The sequence below is a fragment of the Choloepus didactylus genome, chromosome 15 (assembly GCF_015220235.1).
Source record: "Choloepus didactylus isolate mChoDid1 chromosome 15, mChoDid1.pri, whole genome shotgun sequence".
NCBI classification, from domain to species: Eukaryota; Metazoa; Chordata; class Mammalia; order Pilosa; family Megalonychidae; genus Choloepus; species Choloepus didactylus.
In genome coordinates, this window is record NC_051321.1 from 54791320 (window position 1) to 54799329 (window position 8010).

At 56.4% G+C, this 8010-nt stretch overlaps 1 long non-coding RNA gene across 1 annotated transcript; it reads left to right on the plus strand.

Moving 5' to 3' along the window:
• Positions 1-2172: 2172 nt before the first annotated feature.
• On the plus strand, positions 2173-6565 carry LOC119510186. The gene is made up of 3 exons (XR_005211840.1): positions 2173-2208; positions 6107-6176; positions 6486-6565. It is a non-coding gene; the product is annotated as an uncharacterized LOC119510186 (long non-coding RNA).
• Positions 6566-8010: the final 1445 nt, after the last annotated feature.

Below are 8010 nucleotides of genomic sequence, written 5' to 3' on the forward strand. Positions count from 1 at the left end.
CCTTGGCCAGGGGTCCCAGGCCCCAGGACACTGGCAGGAATCCCCCAGGCACTGCCCAGCCTTGGGGTTCTGTTGCCCTGAACCCTGCAGCACACCGTTCACGGGAGAGTCTGGCTGCTGCTCTGGTGCATTGTACAAACTTGGTTTCCCATCTTGGCACAGGTTGTACCATCTTCTGATGGGGAGGGTGTAGGCAGCAGGTCAGAGGAGCCCACAATGGGCTCAGTCTCCTTGTCTACAAAGTGGGCCCTGGGCTGAGGCCCTTCTCAATCCAGGGCTCTGCTGCAAAGCCGGTAGGAGCTGGGCAGCTGGTGCTCATGTCTCCCAGGGAGCTGCCCACGCCTGGCCCACCAGGACTTGGTGTCAGGGGTGCTGGGCCATGTCCTGCCATGGACATCCCCATGGTCCTGGCAGCCTGTGGCTACCTGGTACCCTCCTGGTGCCCTTCCTGATGCAGCCACTCCTTGCTTATCCTGCAGGTAAGATGGTTTCCAGCATGATAATTGCTTTTACGGATGGAACCTTGGAGCCAAAACCTTATGAGGAAACAAAGTATGAAGTGAGTACAATCTATGGTTATGTGCATTTTACTGCATCTATTTTGGTGCATTATACTTAATGCCTTCTTTCCATTAGGCTCAAAGGGCTCGGCTCATGGGGGCAACTGTGTATGGCGTGGGTGTCAAAGACTATGACCAATCACAGGTAAGCCAGCCACCCTAGAGCCCAGGTGGGGGAAAGTACCAGAGGCTGCTTTCCCAGAGTGCGCCAGGATGATACTGCAACCCACCCAGTTATTTAGGGCCACACAAGTCCACTGCAGAAGGTGGTAACCACAGGCTTGGTCAAATGTGCACTCTCAGATGAGGGTGGAGGAGTTTGCCACTCCTTGAGCAGGTTCTGCTGTGGCTCCTGACATGGTGGCCACAGACAGTCTCCTGTGCTGCCCAGCTGCCCCCCTCAATCCCCTGGCTCTGGGTCCAAGCCACTTCCTCTCCCTTGTAGCTGGAAGGCTTTGCAGACACAAAGGACCACGCATTTGGAGTGACTGGAGGATTCAGTGCCCTGCAAGGCATCACTGACAGGGTGAGTGGGTGCTGGACTGAGAAGGGAGATGGGTGTGAGAAGCTGCAAGTGAGGAGGGGCTTCTCATATGCCTCCTGCCAATCACACTCCCTGCCCTTCCCACCCCACTCTACATTCCAGCTTGCAGAAAAGAGCTGCATTTACCTTACATCTTTGGAGCCTTCCACTGCTTGTGTAGGAGGTAAGAGCTGAGAAGTCACAGCCATAGTCATAGATGTGTGTATGTGTGCATGTGTGTGTAAATGTGAATGGGTGAAAGTGTATGTATGCACATATATGTGCACATATATGTGCCTTTCTAGGTGTTTATGTGTGTACATATAATGTGTTGATGTGCATCAGTGTGTTGTGTGGATGTATATGCATGTGTGCATACTCATGTGCATGTGCTTATGTTTTTATTTTGTTGCATATGTATGTGTGAGTGTGTATATCTGTTTATGGGTACATGTGTATGTGTGCATGCACATATGTGTGGATACACCTAGGTGTATGGGCATGTATGTGTGCTTGTGTTGTTTGTAGGTGTGCATTCATGTGAGTGTGCATGCATCATCATGTGTTTGTGTGTGTGAGTGTTTGCATGTGTGTGGTGTGTGAATGTGTGTGGTGTGTGAGTGTCTCAGGCATGAGACAGGGGTACCTTGGGTCTGCCTTGTCAGCTCCTTTGTCACCTGCCAGGCCAGGCCTGGCTGAGTCCACTGCCTCACCCCATGGCTTTAGGGAACCCTGTGGGACTGCAGGGTCAGAGCACAGTGGCTGAGCTTGCCCCTGGGGAGGGGCCAGGCAGGGCACGTTTCAGGGGCTCCATGAGTCAGGTGGTGGTGAGAGGACCCGCCCCCCGGGCACAAGGCCAGCCCAGCCCCCTCCCAGTGAGGATGCACGGAGGTGGTTTCCCACACAGCTGCTTCCTTCCTGCCTCCCCTGGGACATCCTTTGGGGGTGGCCCAGCCTGAATGGCAGGACCAGAGGGAACACAGCATGAAGCTCTTCTCATAAGCCTATGCCATGTTGTCCTTCCAGGAGAATACACAGTGACGGTGCGAGGAAGCGGCCTTCAGAACACCCAGAACAAAAATTCTGTTATCTGTAGGTTTAAGTTTAGTGATGGCACCTCTACAGGTGAGTACCTGCCTTGATGCCTCTGAGTCTCTAATGGTCCCACACAAGGCCACATTTCTGCTGAGACAGCCAAGTCTTCCAACCCTGTTTGACCACTCACTGTGGACATGGTGGGTTTGGAGGCAGCGTGGGCAAGTGGAGTACAGACCAGGCCGGGGGGACTAGCAGCCTTTCACCTCATCTGTTAAGAGGGAGTTTTTAATCCCCAGTTCACTGGAGCATCTGGAGCAGGGCTGAGCTCTCGGCCGAGGCAGGCTGCAGGGGCTGGGCTGCCCTCCCAGGGTGTCCTCCCTGAAAGCCAGAAATGGAGGCCACAGCTCCCTTGCTGGTGGGAATCATTGGCATCCAGGCTTTGCCCCTTCCCTGGTGGTAGCATGTCCAGGGAAGGTCTGTTTGTCCCCACTTGAGAGAAGGAGCCCCTGACAGGCCTGGGCTTCAGCATCAGAGGCCCAGACACAATGGAGTCTTCTCTCCTGAGCCTGTTTTCTTTCCTGTAAAATGGGGCCAAGCGTAATTGCACCAACAAAACAAGATCACAAATGTAGAATGCAAGGTGTGCTCAAGAGCTTAATAACTGTAAAAACTTAAAATGGAACCCAGGTGTCAGGCAAGTCCCATGGAGGGCAAGGGGCCTGAGGAAGCTGACAGTCCAGGCCGGTGGTGTCTCAGAGCTGAGGTGGGGTGGGCTTCAACAGAGCCAGGGCTGGGGAGCTTCCCACATCACCCTCCTCTCCCCAGTGGGCCCCTCAAGACCTTCATTTACTCCGATTTTATCTTTCCATTCAATGAGGTCTTCTCGGGGCCATCTGGTTGACCTGGAACCACTCCCATCCCCAGCCCTCTTCAGTGTCTCTGTTCCTCTCTGTGAGCAGAGAGTGGGGGTGGCTCGCTACTGGCCCACCACCCTGCAGCATCAGTGGCAGCCTCGGAATGCCATTCCCCTTTACCTACACCTTCCCAGGGTGCATGGGGACCCAGCACCCCCTAATCCTGAGAGCCAGAAGTAGCAGAGGACTCCCCACAGCAGTAGAGCACCCAGTGCTGGGGATGCTCCAGCTCCGAGAGTCCTCACTGCCACCTGACGGGGATTCCTAGTGTGTGGATCAGGAACTGGGACAGGGGAGGTTGAAGGGTCTGTCCAAGGCCCCCCAGCCAGGGCTGGCTGAGCTGGACGTGGCCAGAGGTGATGTGGACACAGAGGTGGCTCCTGTTCCTGTGACGAGAGGCCCCGGAGCCGCTGGAGCCCCCTGGCTGCCCCAGGAATGTGTCCGGATCTGTCCCAGAGGCTGGCAATCCCTGTGCCCACCCCGGGGTCACTGCTGTCCCTTGCAGGCAGTCCTGGCACATGGCCATGGCACACAGGCAGGGCCTGGACTGTCTGCAGCCACATCCAAGGCACATCGCCAGGAGCTCCGATGCACCAGGGAGGATTCATCTAGTTTCTGATCTCACTTTCCTCTTGTTAACGCATCTGGGAAAACACTTCAAAAAACTCAGACTGTAGAAGAAAAACGTAAAAGTACATCTCTCTGTTGCACGTTTTCTGACTTTGGCATGTGCTGTTTCTACAATGGAAAGAAGGTTTGTAAATGTGGCAACTGAAGACTTTGGTTTGATGAGCTAATCCGGGGACAGCCTCCTCCCTGGTAGCCTGGCTGGGCGGTCACTCACTCCCGGCAGCCCCCGAGCCATCAGCCAGGCAGGTGGGTGCCTGAAGACCCCTGCTCTGCTGCTCCAGACCACAGATGTTTGCAAGCCAACCCCACTCCCTCAGGCCCTGCTTTCAGGTTAACCCCAGCCCACCCACCCCTTAGGGCAGAACCTGTCCTCAGACCTGGCTTTGGAGATTAGTGTCCATCAGCACTCAGATGATGGAGTCACGGCTGAGCTGACAGTTGAGGGGCCACAGGTGTCCCCCCGGGAAACGACCGTGCTGCTGAGGACAGCCCTGATCTGTGGTAGAAAGGAGAAAAACAAGGACAATTATTAGAAATTCTTAATGACAAGACTGATGCAGCAGGAACAGGAGAACAGAGAAAAGAATATAGAGCAAAATAGGACCCCAGTCCCACACCCAAAGATAACTACTGCTGACATGCACACATTTTTCTCAACTTTGACAGAAGAAAAGGAAACTAAAGTGGAAATGAAGAAACTGTCATGTCACACAAATGTTTCCTCAGGAGAACTATTAGTTCTTTAAAGACACCCCTAAAGTTAAAAGACTATAACACGTTAAGGGTTGGGGTTATAACTGGGGACTTCTGTTTAATTTGTGATCTGTGTGGCTTAAAGGTGAAACATCCAGGAAGGAACACCTGGAGGCCAGTCTCCAAATTAGTGAGCATTTCTGAGCATTTTGAAACAAGCCTATTTTTAACCATTTTAAGAGAACCACCTTCAGATCATCTCTCCTTGCAGGAGGGTGTCGCTGAGAGCGTCTGGAGAGCTGACTGGCCGCGGTCAGTGTGCCCTTCAGCTGGAGCGGGCAGTACGGCTCCCATCAGCTCTGAGCTTACCCCTCATGGGGCACAGGGCATGGGGGACCCGGCCTGCCTCCTGCAGACAGACAGGCGGACGCTGTGGCTCACCTTCAGGCCCAGGGCAGAGCTGTGGACCTGGTCTCTGGGTAGTGGAGGTCCTGGCTCCTCCAGGTGTGGGGGCCTCAGCACCTACTGGCCTCTGGAATCCCGGAGGGCAGGAACCCCGAGGCCCTCCAAGGCCAGTCATCCCAGCTTCCCAGGGAAGCACGAGGCAGGAGCAGAGAGCTGGGAGCTGAGTCTGTGCCACAAGGCAGCTTGGTGCTTGCCCCTTGACCCCAGCCCAGGGGTCATGAATGTGTGTGGGCTACAGACTGAGCAGGCTCCATCCTACAAGTTATTGGACTGTTCCGGGCCTCATGTGTCTCGACTCCCAAACCCCCAGAGAAACCAGAAGCAAAGGCAAAACCAAACTAACCCAAAGCCCCTTCCTGTCTCAGGCTTCCCCATCACAGGGAAGGGCAGCGCTGACCTCTCAGTCCTCTGCTTACAACCTGGACATCCCCCTGGTTCCTCTGCATCCCCCCACATCCAGCCACCAGAAGTCCTGCTGCCTTTATATCCAGACCACATCCAGAATCTCTCAGGCCCTGGACAGAGTCATTGTCCTTGGAATAAAACCCATACTCCCATCCACGCTCGCCTCCTTCTCTCCTGAACAAGCAGGATGAGCCAGGACCTCAGGACCTTGGCACGTGCCGCTGCCACAGCCTGGAAGTTTCCTTCCTTGGCTCCTCCCTGGAGGTTCCCTCACCCATGAGGCTCAGGGCAAGCATTGCCTCCTCAGAGAGGCCCAATTTTTAATGCAAGTTTCTTGAAGTGCCCATCACCTCCTTTCAATAATCATCAGCCCACAGCCAGCTGGTGTGGTTGACACCCCCACTGCAGATTATTTGAAGCAAATCCCAGACATCACATCAGTTTACATGCAAATATCCTAAGTTCTCCTAATGAGAAATTGTCCCTATGAAAGGAAGGGCTGGCAACACATTCTAAGGAGCTGTCCCTTCACCTCCATTCTGTGTCTTCCCTGTTTTCATTGTTGTCACAGCAGTTTTCACTTTCTGACTTTTATTTTGCTTATGATTTGATTTGATTTGATTGTCTCCCCATCCATTCTCTAGAATGTTCCTCCCTGGAGAACAGCTCTCTGCTTGCTGGTTTCTGTTAAACACCATCCACTCCCCAGCAGCTGGGGCAAGGCCAGGGATCCCCAAATGTCTCTGAGTAGATGAAGGCTGGGAGCAGACACCAGTCACCTGTCAGTGTCAGCTCAGCTTGCCGAGAGCAGGTGGAAGGTGATGGACAAATGGACTGATGTGTGCACTGACTTTCTTCTCATGTGATTTGTCTTTTAGATGAAACAGCAATCTCTGTGGAAGAGAAAGCAATAGTTTGCCCTGGAGTTGAACTGGAGGAAGCTGGAGAGTAAGTGCCACAGTCTTGGGGACCCTCGTGGGTGGGAGCCAGGTGGGTGGAGTTTGTGCCCCTGTCTGCGTGTGGCCACACTGGCCATCAGATGCCTGCTGGGCTCCTCGGGACACCCACGTCCCTCTGGGCCTCCCCTGCCAGTCTGATCACCCTGTGCTTTGGGGAAGGAGCTCTCACCCCTCCTGTCCTCTCTCCACCAGCCCCAGATGCCTTATCAGCAAATTCAGTGCATCCAGGAGAGCTGTGGGCCAAGGCTGGGGCCCAGGGCGAGACCTGGTTGTCACCTCTGCCCTCTCTGTGCTTTAGGGAAATCTTTGTTGAAATCAGCCTGAACAAAGGCCAAACCTTCTTTGCCAATAACCTCAAATTCACCAGCCAACTCTGTGTGAGTACCTGGGTGGGGCAGCTGCCATCTAGGGCCAGTGGGGAGCCCAGCCCTGGCTGTGGACACACCCCTGGGGGCAGGCTGGCTGCCAGGGTGAGTGGATGGGGTGGGACGTGGCCCCCAGGACCCAGAGTCCAGAACTATGACAGCCCCTCACCCCACAGGGCCCCAGAGCCAACCCCTCCAGGTCAGGGTCCAGGGCCCAGGGCTCCGAGAGGGGCCCCTGCTGAACCCTGCCCCCCAGGATGTGCAGAGCCATGAGCTGGTGCTCCTGTCATGGCCCAGCCCTTGCCCACCTCCCTGGCCTGTGTGTCCCACGCCTGCTGCCATCGTGCAGATGTGCCCGGCTCCTCCTCTCCCATGCTCCTCAGCCATCCCCCTCTGCTCAGTGTCCCTGAGCCCTGCAGGAAGGTTCTCCCCTGCGCTGGACGGGGGGCTCGGCAGGTCAGAGGAGAAGGACTGGGGCTCAGCTCCGGGGGAGATTCCTGGGCAGGAAGGGGTTCCGGAGCTCGTGTCCGGTGGGTGTCTCGTACCTGGGCAGCCAAACTTGGACAGGAGAATGTGAGGCTCGGGCAAGTGGGCAGAGGACAGGGGGGTCTGACGCCATTGCCCTGGGTCTGGGACCAGCCCTGGGGACACAAAGAGCAGCTAACAACTCTCGACTCTCACACAGACCCCCGTGCCTCCCTCGCTCATCCCTGCATACCTGTTCCCTGACCAGCAAACCACATCCCCACCCCTGCCCAGCAGGACCCCCAGCCTGCCCTGGACACACACCTGCACAGAGGCGGGGGTCACCCTGGGGCTCGGGCTCCTGGGGCTCTCCCCGCAGGCAGCCTGCCTCTGGAGGGGGCTTCCCTGCCCCTCATCCCTGGTGGGCAGCCCCAGGCCCCTGAAGGGGAATAACCAAGATGAGAAGCCTGCACCTTCCTGAGCCCCCCACACCCTGGCTCAGCATCTGCTTCCTGTGGACCCTCCCTCAGCCTCCCACGAGCCCTCCAGGCAGGGCCGGCCTCTTCCCCAGGGAAGGAGGGATCCTGAGGCTCAGTGGGCCCAAGGAGCATCACCCAAGACTGCAGAGCCAGGAGGGGCTACAGGACATGGGGAGAGGGCTCGCTGTCCATGCCAGGCCTCTCAGCCGCCTCCAGCTGCCTGTCCCTCACCCATCTGTGTCTCTGTACCTTTGGGGTCCTCACAACCCCCTCCACTGTCAGCCAAGGTGTACACTTGGGGTTGGGTCCTTTAGACCATCCCTGCTGGGCTCTGAGGCAGGGGCTTGGAGCAGGGCCAGAGGCAGCGTCCACGATCCCGGCACCCAGCCCTTGCCTCCTGGACCCTGGTGGTCCCTCTAGGTGGGCAGTCTGAGGAGAAGGGGAGATGGGGAGTGGGGGAGTCAGGTGGAATGCCAGTGGGTGGGAGCCTGGAGGGGGTCCCCAGACCCAGCCC